The 20,665-nt window shown below is 34.3% G+C and overlaps 1 protein-coding gene and 1 long non-coding RNA gene across 7 annotated transcripts in view; one reads left to right on the plus strand and one right to left on the minus strand.

Moving 5' to 3' along the window:
- The window catches only part of LOC123265734 (atrial natriuretic peptide receptor 1-like), a 227,678-nt gene that overhangs the window by 120,566 nt on the left and 86,447 nt on the right, over positions 1-20,665 (plus strand). The gene's annotated exons all lie outside the window — the stretch shown is intronic.
- LOC123265744 lies at positions 18,839-19,532 on the minus strand. Its single transcript, XR_006509647.1, has 2 exons — positions 19,436-19,532; positions 18,839-19,349 (listed from the first exon to the last, which is right to left on the minus strand). It is a non-coding gene; the product is annotated as an uncharacterized LOC123265744 (long non-coding RNA).

Consider the following 20,665-nt stretch of genomic DNA (forward strand, 5'->3'; position numbering starts at 1 on the left):
CTGATCTCCACATTTTTAAGGTCCTAGGAAATAGCTCTTAATATTCCTACGAGGATTTCTATCAGTGTGTGTGTGTTTTTTTTCCAGGAGGGGGGAATCCTTTTTACGGATTCCAGGCATAGATGTTTCGCCTGGATATGTGAGACTCGACGCAGTGTCATGCAAATACTCGACACTAGCGCCCATACTCACTAAACCCTAAACCTTTTTTCTTCTATTCTCTTATTCCCTATGGAAACCGCCGTGTGGGCATTACATCGCAGGGGGAGGAATTAGCTGCCGCTCTTCCTTCTTGTGGCTAAGGTGTTGTTTCTACCTTCCTTCTAAATTCTGACTTTGGATCTTTTTCTCTCAATGGAACGCAGTTCGGTAAGAACTTCTGTGGCGAAAGTGCTTGTGGCGTTCCAGGCAGCTTCACTCGACAACATTGCTTCTACTAACGTCTCTGGTTGGACTTTCTTGTTCAAACAATTCTCTAACTCATCTCGCTGAGGGTCAAAACGTGGGCACACAAAGAAAACGTGTTCTGCATCTTCAGCAACTCCTGGGCAGGACGGGCACTCCGGAGTGTTGCCGTGCTTGAAGCGGTGTAGATACTCTCGGAAACACCCATGTCCTGACAACAACTGCGTCAGGTAATAGTTGACTTGACCGAGGCTCCGGTTCATCCAAACGTCGATCTTTGGTATAAGACGATAAGTCCATCTACCTTTTCCTGCGGCATCCCACTGCAATTGCCATCGTACGATGCTGCGATATCGTTCTTCTGTTCTGAGTTCTTCGTGGCTAAGTGTGGTTGACCTTTTCCGTTAGTATAGGTTTCGTCTTTCTTCAGCTAGGACTCTGAGGGGCAGAGTTCCAGAAATGACGCACACTGCTTCCTCAGATATTGTTCGGAAGGCGCAAGCTACTCTTAAGGCACTCAGACGGTATACTGGTCCAGCCTTTCTCCATGCTTCTTGTAATTCTAATGCGTCAGCCCAAATGGATATTCCGTACGTGAGCACTGATGTGACCACAGATGATAATAATAGTCTTCTGCTCTGCTTTGGACCTCCGACGTTCGGCATTAGTCGTGATAGACTAGCTACCACTGCTGATGCTTTAGTACTCACATGTTCGACTTGTTGTTTAAAGTTCAGTCGGGCATCGAGCATCACTCCCAGGTATCGGATGAATGGTTGTGATGTAATTTCATGTTCTCCGATTTCTAATTTGATTGTTTCTACTGCTTTCCTGCTAGTGATAAGCACTGCTTCAGTTTTATGCTTGGCCAGCTCCAAATTCATCATATTCATCCATAGGTTGATGCGGCCGAATGTAATGTCAAAGGCCAGATTTATCTCTTCCAGATGTTTCGCGACTATCACTACAGCTACATCATCGGCATATGCAACTAACTTGACCTCTGATGGCAACGCGATTCTCAGGAGTCCATCGTACATGATGTTCCACAGGAGTGGTCCAAGAACTGAGCCTTGTGGTACTCCTCCAGTGATATCGTACTCCTTCGGACCGTTTTTCGTGTCATACTTCAGGATCCTATTCGAAAAGTAGCTTGCTACCATTCGAAGCAGGTATTCTGGTACTTTTTTGTCTTCGAGAGCTCGCATAATGCAGTCCCCGTTGGCTGAGTTAAAAGCATTCTTGATGTCCAAAGCAGCTACCAAACAATACTTTTTCGTACCACCTTTCCATCTCTTCCCGGCGATTGCCTCCTTGGCTGTATTGACGACCAGGTTGATTGCATCAAGGGTTGCTCGTCCTTTCCGGAATCCATACTGGTTGTCTGATAAGAGTGGATCAACAACAGCTTCTATCCTTTGATGAATTATACGCTCTAGTATCTTGCCCGCCGTATCTAACATACAGAGTGGGCGGTAAGATGATGGCTCATCCGGTGGCTTTTTTCCCTTTGGAAGTAGTACTAATCTTTGCTGTTTCCATCTTCCAGGAAAGATCTTTTCTTTGATGCACGAATCGTAGGTCTCTAAGAATAATGCTGGCGCTGCTTTAATAGCTGTTTTTAATGCAATGTTCGGGATTCCATCCAATCCAGGCGCATTATTCTCTACACGTTTACATGTCTCCATAAGTTCCTCCTCTGTGACAGGTGGAATGTCTTCGTGGTTGAGCTGCGGTGATGAATAGGCGAACTTACGTTGCCTCGGGAACAGCGTGGAAACAATCCTCTCTAGAAGCTGCGGGCATGTGGGTGACGGCATTGGCTGGCATTTTAGGTGGGTCATGACCACCTTGTACGGCCTACCCCATGGATCTTTCTCTACCTCTTCTACGAGCTCCTTCCAGCAGCGTCTTTTACTCTCTTTGATGGCTTTATTCAATTCTCGACGGGCCTTTTTGTAATCTGTCAATAACACTGCAGAGTTAGGTCGTCGATAGCCCCGCTGGGATAATCTTCTTCTTCTAAGACACTCTTTACGAAGAGTACTGATGGTGTCGTTCCACCAGTGGACCGCCGGTCGTTGATTCATGTCCTGTTTTCGAGGCATAGTGGCGTCGCAGGCCTGGGAGACTCTTCTCATTAGTTTCTTCGTCTTCTGTTCAGCACTGCAAGTGGTGATCGGGTTGTTGTCTAACGCCACGACAAAGACATCTGGGTCAAAAGATTTAACTTTCCATCCAACTGCGTTGGTCTGTCTAGTTGCTCTTCGTGGATTCTGGCCAGTCGATACTTCCCAAAGTATTGCACTGTGGTCGCTGGCAGTGTAGGTGTTCATAACCACCCAGGAATAGCTCCCTTTCAATAGACTACTGCTGACGAACGTTAGGTCGACAATTGAACTTGCCTCTCTTTTGGTGTATGTTGGTGCATCGCCGGTATTGAGGAGGACTACGTCCAGTGTAGCCATTGCTTCCAGTAGTGCTTTTCCACGTGGATTAGTGAGCTTGCTGCCCCAGTCCACCGCCCAAGAGTTGAAGTCTCCAGCTATTGCCACGGGAAAATATAGGCTTGCATCTTCGACTAATCGATCAAGAAACTCTAAAAATTGTTCCATAGAGAAACTAGGCGGCGCATAACAGCTGTAGAAACGGATCCCATCTACACACGCAGCTACAAAACCAGCCTCTCTATTATTGTGTGTGTGTGTGTGTGTGTGTGTGTGTGTGTGTGTGTGTGTTTTTTTTTTTTTTTTTTTTTTTTTTTTTCTCTTAGGGGGGGGAATCCCTTTACGGATTCCAGGCATAGTTGTTTGGCCTGGATATGTGGCGACTCGACGCAGTGTCATACTAAAACTCGACCCTAACGCCCCTACCCACTAAACCCTAAACCCCTTTTCTTCTTTCCTCTAATCCCTCATGGAAACCGCCGTCAGGCATTACTTCGTGAGGGGAGGATCCAGCTACCGCTATTCCTTCTGGTGGCTAAGGTGTTATTTTTCCTTCCTTCTAGTTTCTGTCATTTGCTCTTTTTCTTTCAATGGAACGCAGCTCTGTAAGCACTTCTGTGGCAAAAGTGCTTGTAGCGTTCCAAGCAGTTTGATTCGACAACATTGCATCTACTATTGTCTCTGGTTGGATTCTCCAGTTCAGGATCCTCTCTAACTCCTCACGCTGAGGATCGAAACGTGGACACACAAAGAAAACGTGCCTTGCGTCCTCAATAACCCCTGGACAAGACGGGCACTCCGGAGAATCGTCGTGCTTAAAGCGGTGCAGATACTCTCGAAAGCACCCATGTCCTGACAACATCTGCGTTAGGTAATAGTTGACTTCACCATGGTTTCGGCTCAGCCAAACGTCGATCTTTGGTATGAGGCGGTGTGTCCATCTTCCTTTTGCTGCGGCGTCCCACTCAAGTTGCCATCGCGAGATGCTGTGCTGCCGTTCTTCTGTTCTTAGTTCTTCAGCGCTCAGTGTAGTTGACCTCTTTCGATGGTAAAGGGCCCGTCTTTCTTTAGCTAAGACTCTAAGCGGCAGAGTTCCAGAAATGACGCACACTGCTTCCTCTGATATTGTTCGGAAGGCGCTGGCTACTCTTAGCGCGCTCAGTCGGTAAACCGGACATGCTTTCCTCCATGATTCTTGGGTCTCAAGTGCGTCGGACCAAATGGATATACCATACGTGAGGACCGATGTAACTACTGATGATAGCAATAACCTCCTTGTCTGCTTCGGGCCACCGATGTTGGGCATCAATCGTACTAGGTTAGCCACTACTGCTGATGCTTTGGCGGTCACGTGTTCAACTTGTTGTTTGAAGTTAAGTCGGGAATCGAGCATCACTCCCAGATATCGAATGAATGGTTGGGATGTGATTTCTTGGTCTCCGACGTTTAAATTGATCGTTTCCACCACTTTTCTGCTAGTGATAAGTACAGCCTCGGTCTTCTGTTTAGCCAGTTGTAGGTTTACTGTGTCCATCCACTGGTTAATTCGCTCAAAGGTGATCGTGAACATATGATTTATCTCATCAATATGCTTGGCGACGATTACTACGGCTACGTCGTCCGCGTACGCTACCAGTTTGACATTTCTTGGTAGTTTCAGTCTCAGCAATCCGTTGTACATGATATTCCAGAGAAGTGGACCGAGAACAGAACCCTGCGGGACGCCTCCAGTAACATCATACTCCTTTGGACCATTCTTCGTGTCATATCTAAGGACTCTATTCGTGAAGTAGCTAGCGACTATCCTTCGTAGATATCCTGGTACGTTCATCTCTTGAAGAGCTTGCATGATGCGATCCCAGTTGGCGGAGTTGAAGGCATTTTTGATGTCTAGGGTTGCCACCAGACAATATTTCTTCGTTCCACCCTTCCATCTGGTACCGGCGATTGCGTCTTTGGCTATACCGACAACCAGGTTGATTGCGTCCAGGGTTGATCGTTCTTTTCGAAATCCGTACTGATTGTCTGCTAATAGTGGATCGACAACTGCTTCTATCCTTTGGTGGATTATACGTTCGAGTATCTTACCGGCTGTATCCAGCATGCAGAGTGGACGATAAGATGACTGTGTGTGTGTGTGTGTGTGTGTGTGTGTGTGTGTGTGAGTGTAAACCTCTCATAACTTTTAAGCGACTTCACTGATTTGAACGACATTCGCGTCATTCGAAAAGGTTCAGCGAAACTTAGACTTCCTCATAAATTTAAAATAACTTTTTTCTTTTAACATCTTTTAAACAGATGTAACGATCAATTCCAAAATCTAATCTGCTGTTTAATTTAAAAAACGACGTTGATTGCTGCAAACCGCATCAAAATCGGGTGATATGTTGAAGAGAAATCGTACACTAACTATTTTAAAAAAGTGTCTTTTTCGAATAACATCGAATTGATTCTCGGATTATTTTTGATGTCATAATTTAACTATCAATGCTCAGAAAACTGAGTCAGAGACTGCCAATTTCTTCAAAATAATTTGGTGCGCTTGTGAGATATTTAATTTAAAAAGTAAGATCTTCAGGCCTACAAGATTATTCAACTTGAAAAAATTTTCCTGAATCCCTAAACCAAGAAAGAGAGTGCAAAAAAATTACGAATCTCTTTTTTTCGTGCTATTACTTTGAATTGCGTGAGAACTATGAGTCTAAAAAATTTTTCACCGGGAGATTCAAAAACTAGAATTTTCTCAAGAGAACTTTTTTTTTATCTTGATATTATTTTTACTCAAGCGAAACCCTGTTTTTGTTAGGAGTATATTGCTTCAACTAACAATGTCTCTTTTTTGGGTGATTTGTTCCTCTCTCTGGGTTCTTTCGTAGACTTATCGATAAGAAAATGTTATTTTTTTAACGATATTTCATTTTCGGATGATGAAATTTTTTTTTTCACTTTTTCAGGGGGTACCCCATTTTGCCCGAAAAAAAAGAATTTTTTTTTTCTACGGCAACTTGAAATTTGATTATTTTCCTTCAATTACGACTGAAAACGAGAAAAATCAGCGTATTTAAGTCCTTAAAATCATAAAGATTTCTTAAGTACCCCATTTTGCCCCCCCCCCTCCCCTAATTTACGTGAACTTTTAATGTATGTTTAATAACAATTTATTTTAATGCAAAAAAACTTTATGATTATATTTCAATTTCAAATTTTCCGCGCACCGAGAAGTCGCCATTTTTTCCCTAATAAAAATGAGGGAGTAATGTCTCCGACAAACAATAAAGATAGAAACCAATTTTTGATATTAAAAAATTAATTAAATTTAAACTATGTGGTAAATCGTTATCAAATTTTGATAGAATATGCATGAAACATTGTTCTATCTACTGGAAAGTTTTTTGTTATTGAGTCAAGTTGGCCGATTTTTTATAAATCCTCCATTTCCGGAGTTATTGAACAAGGACACTCATAAGAGACCGTGTATTTTTGCAAAACTTTAATTGATTATATCTCTTAAACGGTGTGGTAAAAAAATCTGATTTTTTTTCTATAGATGTATTAAATCATAATCTTTCGAATGAATATAAAAAAATATGGGGTCAAGTTGAAGTCATTTGGAGCCCAAACTACCTTAAATATGTTTTGAGGAATTATTATTAATTAAAACATAATAATAATAATATTGATTACTTTATATCAAGTTTTGATAAATAAGAATATAACCAAATGATTCGACGCATGCGCAGTAGGGGCGTCAATAATTGGAGTTACGGTACGTCAATAATTAGATCAATCAGTTTTTTAACCCGTCAATAATTGGTGTATCCAGATCATATCTATTTAATTATTTAAAATTAATTAGTAAATATCACTGATTATCATTTAAAAAAAAAGAAATTGATTATTTAAAACATTACTTAAGACATTACCACAAACAAAATTCAACGATATTTATATTTGATTGCTTAAAAAAAATGAAATCATAACTTTGTCTCTTATAGCGTCAATAATTGGGGCTTCTACCTTATACACGTATGTGGCAAAAAATTTATCAAAATTTCTTACTGCCATCTAAATAAATTTCTTACTTCTTTTACGTCGGTAAAAGTGAGAATAAAGAGTCTCTCTTATCGACCATCGTAAATGATACTTATGATAACGGTAGGTAGAAAGTAACTGATCGATAATAGGTCCATGACATGGGCATAAATTTTCCATCCTTACCGATGGCCCGAATCAATAGCGGAAAAACAACTACACAATTAAGCTTAGGAGCTTTCACATTTCTACAGTACTCGTATTACCGATCGGCGTTGTCTCCTCGTGAAAAACACAAAAGTCAGGGGGTGAAATTTCCACGGTTGTCGATCCCGAAGGGGATGAAAATCTCAGTCAGTGTTTTAACACCGCCGTGTTCGCTCCTTTCGCGACTTCGCTAATAATAAGTTCCGAGTATTTAACACACGTGAACAGTGACAGTGATATGTTTTTATTTGAAAGTTTTTTTGTTTATAAATAAACATCCTAAATTAAATTACAAGTATGACTTTTATAAAAATTCAACATCACCGATAATTTATAAATATTAATTAGAAACTAAAAAATTTTAAATTCTCTCCATCACAAATTTATATCGATAATATCAAAGGTTTTCGATATAAATCACGCAATGAAAGGGCAAGGATTGACAATTTTTCCCTCGCACCTGATATCGTGACACACGTCATAACTGTCAGAAACAAAATTTAGTATTGCGATTTCATACAAAGCGAGTCATAGTTACCATTAGTCTGTTTGCTCGCGGAATTTTATTTTTATTTATTCACTACGGTTTATACCCGATTCAACCCTTTTATACCTGCTTCGATAATTTGAACCGAGAATATGTGTCTCAATTTTCGAATTCAGTCGTGCGTTTTATTGCCGGGCTTTCGCATATCCTGGATGCTATAAATCGAAAAATAAATAGATTGAATGAATGGTTTCAGGATAAAAAATGTTGGATAAAATACACACATATATATTTTTATATACATAGAGATTTTTTCGAGTTAAATTTCAGTCTATTTATCAAGTTGGATAAAAGAAGGGCTTTCATCAAGTAGGGTTGTTTTATGCCCGTAAAAAAATATTAAGTGGAACTTTTTTACGCACGTGAATTTTTGTATAATTTTATTATTGATAGAATTATTATTTTTTTTTTTTTTTTTAAGCAAAGTTTACATTTTAATATTCAATCATTTTTACTATTAAAATTAAATTCCAATTTGAATTGTAAGAAATATATTTGAAAAGTTAGAATTTTGTTTCTTTTATTCAAAATGACTAAAAAAACTTGCGAATATATAAATTTTAATTAACGAATAATTCATCAAAAATTAAAAAAAAAGCAGTAGATTTTTCCATGATGCTAAAAAAATCTAATTGTTTCAAGTATCAAAAGAATTATTTAAAATTATGAATATTTCCAATTTTAGTATCAAACTTTCATAGAATCAAATACGGCTATCATCTGGAATTAGTGCATTAATTTTTTCTACAATGTAACCGCGAATGAATTGCTTCATTTTTTATTATGTTCAATAAAATATCGCGAAATAAAAATTCTATAAAACGTAATTACCTGATCTTGCAACCTTAATATGTGATAATAATAATTATTATTATTATTATGGTAACAATAACTTTTATACATTATACATTTATCCCTTTTATTTCCGTTCCTTAGACTTTTAAATCCATTTTTTTTCTCAGTTCATTCGGGTTCAATGGCCCTCGATAATGATTTTGTAGCAGCGAACAATTGTCTAGAATCCTGAGTAAAATCTTTCAACTTTTTCCAGTTGTACTTCATGATAACTCTCTTTACTATATATAACAATAATAATCATGACATACCTCAGATCATTCTGAGTGCTTTTAACTTTTTTCTTTCCACTTCTTCATAGCTCAATCTCCATATTTGATCTTTAGAAATTCATCCCTCAATTTCTTTTTATATTTAAAAAAAAAAAACTCAAGCTTTTAGATTAATTTTATTCAAAATTTAGTCACATTTGATTTAAGTATGCGCAATAACATAGCTTATTTTTAAACGCGGAAACAGCTAAATTATAATAAATAATAAATAGTAATTAATTGATACTAAATATTATTTTAAACAGTAAATTCGTGATTTTAACAGTTCATTTATAATACTTTTTATCCAAATTTTACAAATCAATATTTATACTGAAAAAAATACAATTCCAAACAGCAATAAAACCTATCTAAATGTCGAAAAAGTTTAAATATAATACTTAATAATTTCAACTTTAATGTTTATCATTTTGCACGTAAAAGATCATTTCATGATATGTAAAAAATATCAAGAAAAATTACTAAATTTCTATAGTAAGAATTTTAGATTTTAATGTAGCCGACATCAATATTTACAAGGCAAAATAGTAAATAATATAATTATTGACTCGGAACTTTTCACTGTTTGAAACGATAATTCATAAAGAGTGAGAGTTGTTATTTAGAATAGTAACTGCTACAAATCCTTTTTTTAATATTAAATAATAAATGTTGGCTTTTATACTTTCTCACATTATGCTTTATAATATTTAATGTTATGACACCCCGCAGTCCGATGTATAATTTGAATCACTCAAAAAGCAACCAGAATCTCAGTAAATTTTACTATTTAGTTTTTTCTATGTTATTAAATGAATAAAAATTTTTTTTTTTCAATACAAAAAAAATAATCGATCCAATCACAAAATATTAAATTGTGAGTAATCGATGTATAATAATAATCTTTATTTGATATTATAACGTGTATCTCGAAAAACTCCCTGATCTGTTGACACTCAACTTAAGCACGAGCTTTCCCTCTAGCATGTTATCTATAGTATACGAAAACTCCTGTCTTATCAGAACACCCATCTTCAGTCTACAGACGTTTATGCGTAAAACTGAGTTTTAAGCTTCTTCTCAGCTCCAGTGCCTCAACTTTACGCCTCGCAGCTTATACAAAACGAACACCCTTACTACGTCAATTTTCACCCTCAATCACTCGCTCACTCGCGGCTAAACTCGATCTGTCTATGATACTCGCAAGCCATAATTCAAGATTGTCGATCCTTTGGGATATTACACAATTAAACACATCCGCTGGTCATTAATAATATTAATGTTGAGGGGTTATACGCATTTGGAAGGTCCAAAGAAGAGAATTTTGGATCATTTTTTCTAAAGTGGTTCTTCAATTGATCAATATGAAAATGTATATATATATATATATATATATATATATATATATATATATATATATATATATATATATATATATACACAAATATATATATATACACATATATACAGGGTGTCCCAAAAGTCACGGACGCCATTGTAGCATCTGATGAAAAAAATAATTCTGAGACGAAAAGTTCTTAGCCATTTTTTAATTAGACGCATAGATAATTAATTATTAATTAAAGTAACGTCGCTTTATGTGTTAGAGAGAGAGCGTCAGTGTCCAGTAAAGTATGTGGCAAACAAAGACACAACTAACTGTATGACTAACTAGCTACTATAGCTAACGTAGTCACACACATTTACTTACACATTCACACGTGCAAGCGTCTTCGTTTGGAACGCACTTGACTGGACACTGGTGCTCTCTCTCTAACGCATAAAAGGACATTATTTTAATTAATAGATAATTATCTATGCGTCTGATTAAAAAATGGCTAAGGACTTTTCGTCTCAGAATTATTTTGTTTATCAGATGCTACAATGGCGTCCGTTACTTCTGGGACACTCTGTATATATACATATATATATATATACATATATATATATATATATATATATATATATATATATATATATATATATATATATATATATATATATATATATATATATAGTAGTGACTTTAAACTTTAATCATAAGTTCTTCTTCTAAAAGTAATTAATTTTTTAGTTCCTGCAGAGGGATTTTATTTAATTTAAATTATGAAAAAAAAACTGCACAGAGTAAATTTTTTTTATTAAATCAAAATGGAAAATAGTTGTTATTCATTTAAAAATTAAAAAATGCGTTTTTAAGGATTTCAAAAATTACACGGAAAGAAAATAATAGATCTTATTCCTATGTTAGAATGGTAACCATTACTATGTTACATAGTAACTGAAATTTTTGTAAGAATCCTGTGTAAATTTGCTTAGAAACATCTTAGAAATTGTGATACAAATTTGAAAAATCACTCATTCGATGCGGAATTAAATTCTGAAAATAATGTTGTTTTTTTATTTTTTTGATAAAAATTTCAATTTGTTATTAACAAAAAAAAATAAACAAAATAAATAATCTCAATTTTTCATAAATTACTCAATAACGACAGGTGATATCAAAAATCGAAAAAAAGATCCTTAAGGAAGTTTGAGCGCTAGGCGAGGTGGGGATAGGTATCGACTCTAACGCGGTAAGAGGAGAGCAGTAACCATATGATTTTTTTCAATATATAGATATACATTTAACATTTGCTATTGGTGGCATTTATTTTTCTTTTAATTAATACACTTTAATAAGTCGGGCAAGTGTAAATTTTTTTAAATTTAATTTATCACTAATATATTTACTTTTATCCATAAGTTTTTTAAAAATATTCACCGACAGTTTTACGAGAAAAGTACAGAAATGTATCAATGTTTGGAGGTTACCCCATAAGACCAATGTTAAATTGCTCAACTTCAAAGTTTATTATTTATTTAAATAATCGGGCAATCTCTTTCAAATATTCGGAATTTGTTTAGACATGTTTAAACTTCATATTAAAAAAAAATCAAGCCTTTTATCAAAAGTTGTCTTGGTGCTCGTACTTTCTTAAAGAGGAGAAAATTTCTGAAAAAAAGTTTGGACTCCCGGAACTTTAGCTTAAAAAATAATAATTTTTATTTAATGTTGAAAATAGGATTCCGCGCGACTTTTATCACACCGCCGCACCGATGCTAAAATACAGCAGTCGTGCTGATTTTTTTTTAATTCTGAATGCATACATCCCCTTAAAAATATTAGAAATTTAATGATCCATGGAGTGTAAAAATTATTTTGTAACTTATTTCAAGTGATTAAGAGAATTTAAGGCATTAAAAATTGAATGGAAAGTGCAAAAGGGCAGCATTTGAAGTAATGTTAAAAATAAAAAAAAACCAAATGATGATCTACAAACTTTTTAATTAAGCCTGACGAGGAGTGGAAGTGAAAGATAAATAAATAGAATCAGAAAATAAAATAAAACAACAGCAGTATTGATAATAATATTAATAAAAAAGTGATAAAGAATGGCGTCGGAGCGCAGTAACGCGTCTAGCACAAGCTCGCTGGCACTTCCATCATTGCAAGGTGCTAGTCCCGACGGTGGCGCCAGTCCCCGGAGAGCCGTTAGCCCTTTGCTAGAGGTGCGGAGGCCCCACTGCACCCTCAATTGCGACTCCTGCAGCGCTTACCTCGAGGACATCTACAGGCACAGTACGTTGAGCTTCCACCCAGGTTGCTAAATTATTAACTAATTTATCTTTATATCTCTCTCCCTCGTTCTGCCATCTATAAGCTCACCACACTCGATGTCAGCCACTCATTTCTCAGTCAGTCATCCTTTATCAATGGACTTCCCCAAGTGTCAAGTATTTTTAGTATATAGTACATACTTTATTTTTCATCAATACTGTTCCATTTTGTTTTATTTTAGAACAACATATAAGGAACTTGTGACTATTAAAGTAAATCTAGCGTTAATCCACTTTTTAACAGACTTTTATCATTTTTTTTTACAGCCGATGAATAATTTTTTATCTATGAAATCATTATTTTTTAATTGAACAAAAAAAAAAAAACAAATGTCAGATCTCCCTCGGAAAGTCAAAAATAATGATTTTTCCTTTATTACTTAGTTTCTCAAACTTCAATTTCTTGCAAGGAGACGATTCAGCGATTATGCGACCTCTGTCGGATGTTTTTAATACTAAGTTTGATAAAAAAAATTATATATGGGTATATCAGAAAATTATCATTTCAAAAAACTTTTTTACTAGAACGTTTAATTTTATTTTTGTTTATAGGAAATTCAATTTTGTTTATAGTGAGTTATTTTTTTTTACTAATATCTAAAAAAAATTTCCGTGAATAATAATTAACATGAAAACTTGTTGATTTAATTTATTACCCACCAGAACCGTACATTAAGTTATAATTTTGGGTAACCATTTGCTATGAAAAAATAACTTGATTTAAAAAAATTTTAAGAAACTTTGAATTTGGATGAACATAAAATTATTCAGTAGACATAAGATATAGTGCATTTCTACAAAATTCAATCAATTGTCATGCCGAAATGATTTATCGTTTTTAATTTTTATCAATCCATTAGAGAAGAAATATAAATATTTTTTTTTTAATCAATCACTTTACTATTATAAAAATATTTTACACTAAATGGTCGCCCTATTTAAAGTTGCAAAGTTTTTAAACCTATTTTTTTTTCTTTTTACACCAAGCTAACAACCTGATATTTTTTTTTACTTAAGTTCTTGTTAATATATAATCTGATTTGATTCTAAATCAAAAATTTTTTTCTTAACCCGTTCAGGTCACACTTCTTAAAAATAACGTAGTGGTCATACTGGGTCTAATTGACCCCATGCACGGAAAAAATTGTTGCTATTTGCGTTCTTGTCAATATTTTTACTCGAGCCGTACATCAGAGTAATTCTAAACACTTCCGTTGAATAACTCAATCGTTTTTTAATTTTTTTTTAATTGCTTAATTATAAAAAAAAAATGAGAGAAAGTCAAATTTCGAAAAATTTGACTTTTTTTACTAAAAACTTCATAAAAACATTTTTTAAGATAAATGAAAATGACCCCCGGGGTTCTACTCCGGATATCGCATAGTTTGAAAAAAAAGTGGTGTCATGTTGAGCTTTTCAGGAAGTATATTGATTTGTGCAATTAAAATCTTAAATTTCCATGAATCTCAAAAAATCTTCAAACAATAATAGATGTTATCACAGATACCATTTTGAATGATATCTTCGAAGCAAGAGCAAATCAAAAATTGCCTTGGGTCATTTAGACCCACAATGACCTCAACGGGTTAAGATAAATTTGAAAAAAAACGTCAGCTATTGTGTTTTAAAATGGAGCAGCTATGAAACCATCAGCCTGAAATTCTAAATATTTTAAGTAGTCAATTCAATGATTAGAATGAATCTATTATATTTGGAATAAAGTCGAAAGAAATAAAAGAACTTGTAAAAAACCGAAAACTGACAAGTGATGAGTAGTGAGCACACGATGACCTACTCTGAGAAAAAAACTCAATAAAACAGTGCCATAAAAAAAAAAAAAGAAGACAAAAAGAATAACCATAAGACAAATAAGAGCAAGTTGATTCGTTTCACGTCTGACTAGATCCGGTACGTGTCTACTTGCTCACCGATGCATCTCTATCCAGTAGAACAATCTTGCATAGTCAGGCGAGAGATGTGTAAGCCCACCCGAGTATTATACGGGTAGTGCAGTACATAATAAAATAGCGAACCTAAACCTTGCTTGGCTCCGTTTGGTGCTCGGCTAGAGTGTCTACTGCAATAAACTACTTCGTGTCATTTCTCGACTGGAAATTCAGAGTTTGTATCTCATTCGGTATTCCGTTTAGCTACTTTTATTTTTCGTTTCAGAACAACCTGGATAAAGAGCACTGTTTTTTCGCCCCGATAACGCCGTTATATAAGTGTGAAATATATTAATATTTATTCTTGTTATTCCATAAAATTTTTTTCATGTTTTATCAGCATTTATTTTACGTCTGCAATAAAAAAAAATTTGGAAAATCCAAAAGTGCACGCCTGATAACGCTCATTCATTTTTTAAGAAAAAAATTAATTGTGTAATTGATTTAAAAAAAAAAAAATTATAATTAAGTAATTTCTTACTGAGTATTTTTTATTTTTTTTTTAAATATCGGCACCCTTTTTTCTTGTCATATGCTCACGCAGTCTAAAAAAATCTAGCTTGATCAAATGGCGCCATAGTTTTCACGTGACAAATAAGAAAAGTTCGTTTGGCTTTGTACGGTTGTATCATAGTGAATTTTAATAAAAATTCAATTAAAACAAAAATACGTCAGCTAGGCCACTGATATGAAATACGGACCCAGTTCATCGAATTCTTAAATTAATAAAAAAGGTCCGGTCTTGAAATATCAATTTGTTCGGGAGTAATCGTCGGTACATCCAAAATGGGGTGACATCCGGACGTCCACGTAAAATTTTTTTCAAAACGTTTTTTTTTTTCAAAATAGCAACATGAAATGATTTTAGAAAGTAAAAGATGGTTTAATTTAAGTGTTATTTCGGTGTACATCTACTTATATCATTGTACACAGAAAAAAAAGTCATCTTGACTCAAGAAAATCATTTTCTTCAAAATTTACTTTTTGTTTCAAGTTATTCTGCTATCTTAGTTGAAAAAATTTATTCTCGAACTAATAATGTTATATACTTATCCCAAGTAAATCTTTCTCTTGGTTTGAGAAAGTAGCGCCAACGTTGGCGACGTGATTTTTTGGAACTTTACCGAAATTTTTTTTAATAAAGAATTAAATTTAAAAAAATAACCTTATGCATGATTTTTATTTTTTGTGTTCATTTAATTAGACATTTTTGATTAATTTTTAACGTGCTGATTTCCCATTATATTACTGCTTTACAGTTAAGTGTGTAGTGACAAAAATATATGTATATACAAGTATTTGCTCGACTCATACAAAGTACACAGTTAGAAATTTGTTGCGTTAATAACTCAATAACTATAAGTGATATCGACAATCAGAAAAAAGATCCTTAAAGAGGAAATTTCTGAAAAAAAGTCTCGACTCCCGGAACTCTAGCTCTATAAACAATAATTTTTATTTAATGTTGAAAATGGGTTTCCGCGCGGCTGCTGTCCTACTCGGGCCTCGATGCGCCCGTGTGTACATCATGCAAGTTCAAAAACCAAGAGAATGATTTACTTGGATTAAGAGGTTTTTTTCTTCACTTAAGTTGGTAAGCCTGTTGGAACTAGGGAATATTTGCTTAAACCAAGATTGACCAATACAAGAAAAAAATTTACTTAACTCAAGAATATATTTTATCTTCAGTTGAATATATTTAGATCAAGTAAATATTACTTGATTCAAGATGACTTTTTTTTCTATGTATAAGTATAATATGGTTGTGATAGAGGCATTTTAAGATCACAAAATTGCTTGACCTTGACGAGTCGTGTATTAAGCACAACCTCACGCGCTTCGCGCTATGAGGCGTGCAATACTCATTTTTGTTTTCATACTGTAAATTTTTTTACACTCTTAAAGATAATTTTGTTTAACTAACAAAAGACGGCATTACAGAAAAATATGTAGTTGTAACAAATGAGTTTTTTTATGGTAATAAATTAATTAGTTATTTTAAGTAAGCTGTATTGCAATAGTTAATCAGTTTGTAATACCGCTGAATCAATCTGTTGTCTTAACAACAATTATTTTGTTGGAATAACAATATCTGTTTGTTGATATAACTAAATTATTTCATTAGCATTACTAAGCTGATTTTGTTAAAATAACAGAATTCATTTGTTGCTTTAAAAAAATAAATTTGTTGCCATTACAAAGTAAATTTGTTTTTGTTGCTATTGGTTATTTTAAAAATAATTTAGCTAGTTCAACAACTAAGTTTGTTAGACAAACTAACTAGTTAATGTTACTGTAATAAAATATTTTGAGTTAAACCAAAAAAAATATTTTTTATCCCTTTGAAAGAATTTAGTTGATTCAGCAAACCGATTTGCTAATTTAGCTAAACTGTTTTGTTGAACTAACTTGAAACGGGTGTCTTGTTTCCCTTGGTCGCCCCTTTTTACTCTTTAAGGGCGCCACTGGATTTTTGGACTCAGTATCCAGAAACTGGACCAGAACATGGAGTGAAAGGTCAGGGTCATGAGAGATTGCTGAAAGGAACCGAAATTTAGACACAGAAATTCATTTAACAAAATTATTTATTGATCCAATCCTTTTTACAATTGAAATAATGGCCAAAATAACAATATATAAAATTTCATAGATCAAAATTCACACTCACGCCCCACTCTCATACAGCATATTTCGCGCTATTTAGCTAGACCCTCACGTGGCTGTAGACCCGATGCCTACTGGACTCTCACGTTACTCTATCTACTTCGCGCCGTCCCCTGGACCCTAACGCTACTCTAACTTAGTTCACGCGGTCTCACGGACCCTCACGCCACTGAGCTGGACCCTGACGTAACTACACACGCTGTACACACAGTGCACGCTGTCCCCCAAACTTCACGCTGCTCTAAGAGAACTACCCCGAAGCCAGAGGAGTATACCATGAAACCGAGATAGTCTCTTTACTCACACACAACCACACTATATTCCTTAAATTCCAATAATAATAACGCTTGATTCCAATTTATAAAAAATTTTCCAAAATATTCTTTTTCTAATTAATATTTCTAAATTTCCTAATGATCATTTTCCTAATTATAATTTACAAACTCCTATTATCTAAATTATTGCTGTATCTTCAATTACTACAACAATAATTATCCAAAGTACAATTCCGAATTCTCGAGGATTAAATCCATTTATTATGTCCGAGAATTACTAAATAAATTTTAATCTTCATTTTTATGAAAATCAAATAAATTCTGATAATTGAGTAAACTTAAATTTTTCCTAAATTATTTTTATTTAATCCAAATCATTTTATTTAATTCTGAGCCATTTTATTTAATCCATTTATCAGCGGTAATTTTTACTAAATTTTATTTTCATCGCAAATGTGAAATTATGACCAAAGATTATTCTATTATATTTTATTTTATGTCTCTTGAAACTTATTTTACTTGAGTTTATTTTATTTTAAACGAACTAAGACTTTTGTTTCGACCTTGAGTGTCCTCTACTCAGCGTTCTCGCGCGGGACAAGATGGCTGACGCTCTCGCTCGGTCTTGCGTCTCTGTCGCAAGTTTTTAGTGTAATTTTTTTCTGACGAATTTTTACAATTGCACGCCTCATAGCGCGAAGCGCGTGAGGTTGTGCTTTATACTCGACTCGTCAAGGTCAAGCAATTTTGTGATCTTTAAATGTCTCTATCACAACCATATTACACTTATACAATAATATAAGTAGATGTACACGGAGAAATCACTTAAATCAAACCATCTTTTACTTTCTAAAATCATTTCATGTAGCTATTTTGAAAAAAAAAACGTTTTGAAAAAAATTTTACGTGGACGTCCGGATGTCACCCCATTTTGGATGTACCAATGATTACTCCCGAACAAATTGATATTTCAAGACCGGACCTTTTTTATTAGTTTACGAATGCGATGAACTGGGTCCGTATTTCATATCAGTAGCCTAGTTTACGTATTTTTTTTTTAAATTGAATTTTTATTAAAATTTATTACGATATAACCGTACAAAGAGAAACGAATTTTTCTTATTTGTCACGTGAAAACTATGGCACCACTTGATAAAGCTAGATTTTTTTAGACTGCGTACGCATATAACAAGAAAAAAGGGCGCTGATATTTAAAAAAAAAAAAAGTATTCTGTAAGAAATTACTTAATTATAATTTTCTTTTTTTTTTATCAGTTACACAATTTATTTTTTCTTAAAAAATGAACGAGCGTTATGAGGCGTGCACTTTTGGATTTTCCAAACTTTTTTTATTTTCTACCCTTTTTTTACTAAATAATTTAGATTAACAAATTCTATTGATTTTAATGATTATTTCCTGACTTTAGATTTATTTAAATTATGACAAATATTAAATAATGCGCCAAATAATTTATCAAAATAATTTTAGTGTGAAATAAATTTTTGTCTTAAATACTTTTAATTTAGCGGTTTACTCAATTCTACTCTGCTGGCTTAAGCCAAATTATTGTCCAACGATTCTCAATAATTAAATTTTACACATGACATAAGAATCTGGAATTAATAACCCGAATTAAATTCCTGGTATTATTAACCCAGACAGGCCTATGTGTAAAATAAGTAAGGACAAAGAGAAATTATTTTCCTTAACAAATTAATCAATAACCCAAAATAAGTCCTAGCATTATTAATTAATTGTTTTATAATTTTTCTAATTTATAGTAAATTTAATTTTAATTCTTACAACTAGCGATTGTGACCGAGCACGAAATGGCGGTGACCTTCAGCCGACATGTTGCCTGGCTGACGCCGCAGACCCGAGAGATAAAATCAGACATGATATTTGTACCTTGAGTTTTCTTAATAATACTCTGTGCACTCCCTCGAAGAGCTGCAACTCCTTTTTGTCCGTGCTGGTGCAAATGTCTCCTCGGTAGATTAATCTGCTTGGCGGTGAAACTCTGGTCACCGTCACTCGTCCTCCGGATATTTTATAAAGCCTGTAACCGCAAATCAGCATTAGAAATTATCAAAAATTAAAATTAATTTACGCAAGCTGACATTGGGCCAAAATAGAAATAATTACCTGTGCTATGCTGTTTGATAAATTTTCGTGGCATCCAGTAAGACTGTTTGGTCACAATGAATCTTCGGGATTTTGTCGTTGTAGTTCTTTCTTTACTCTGCCTTCCCCACTCTCTCTCTCTCTCTCGGCGCCGGCGCCTCCCTCTCGGGGACTTACTTACTACTTATAGCTAGAGGCGCGAATACTTCGGAGCACAGCGCCCTGGGATCCGTCGATAAACTAACTGGCGCGGGCCAGGAACCTCGTATTGATAATATAGGGACCGTAACACTCCGTTACAAACTAAAGTGTTCTCTTACAGTAATAAAACTGTTTTGTTGATATAACATATAAATTAAACTAGTTACTAGAAATGATATTCGCGCGCAAGCGCGCGCGTGCAAGTAATGCTTTAGTAATAACTCAGAGACCCGTAATCATCTTTTGTGCATTCACTTGTTTGATATTTACTAAAATAATGGATACTCCGAAAAATTATTCCCAAAAATAATCCTCTCAATAAAAATATATGAAAGTATTGAAGTTAGTTATAAGTCGAAATTCGCAAAAACCGGGCCACGATTTATCATTGGTTAAAATTAAGGCGCGCGCGTACTGCACTGTTTAAATTTCTAGTGAGTATTTAAATAGGATTAACATTTTCGTAAACGTCTAGTAACACGAATCCTATGTACACTCATTATACCACTATCAGGAATATTACGTGCAGATGAAATAATAGAAAACACGTCTATACATATTTCATATATTAGAGCATCACTTATTATAAGTTCAGTAACATTGGGGATAATGTAACTTCTCAAAGCTCGATCAAGGTGTGAAAAGATTTCCCATTAAATATACACGTAAAACTCGAGCTGTTTCCTTAAATTTTCACAGCTTAGCAGCATTTCATAGCATTATTTCAATCAAAGATGGGTTATTTTACTTAGAATTGAATGTTCCACAAAACTACCCATCGTGGCGTAATCGTAACTCACACTGGCGAGGGAGCATGGACCACCAAATCCAATTTTTTCATAAAAGAGCTACGAAAAACATTTGAATAACTAACTTGTAGTAAATTTGATTTTCTACAAAAAAGATCCCGAGCACTAAATTGCTAACATCAATATTTCAGGAGATATTAACATCTTAAATTTTTGTATAGTTTTAAATTTTTATCTACGACCACTTCCAAACAAAACTGTTGTTCTTTCATTATCTATTATGACGTCTTTAACAAATTAC

This window comes from Cotesia glomerata, linkage group LG5 (assembly GCF_020080835.1).
Source record: "Cotesia glomerata isolate CgM1 linkage group LG5, MPM_Cglom_v2.3, whole genome shotgun sequence".
Taxonomy (NCBI): Eukaryota; Metazoa; Arthropoda; class Insecta; order Hymenoptera; family Braconidae; genus Cotesia; species Cotesia glomerata.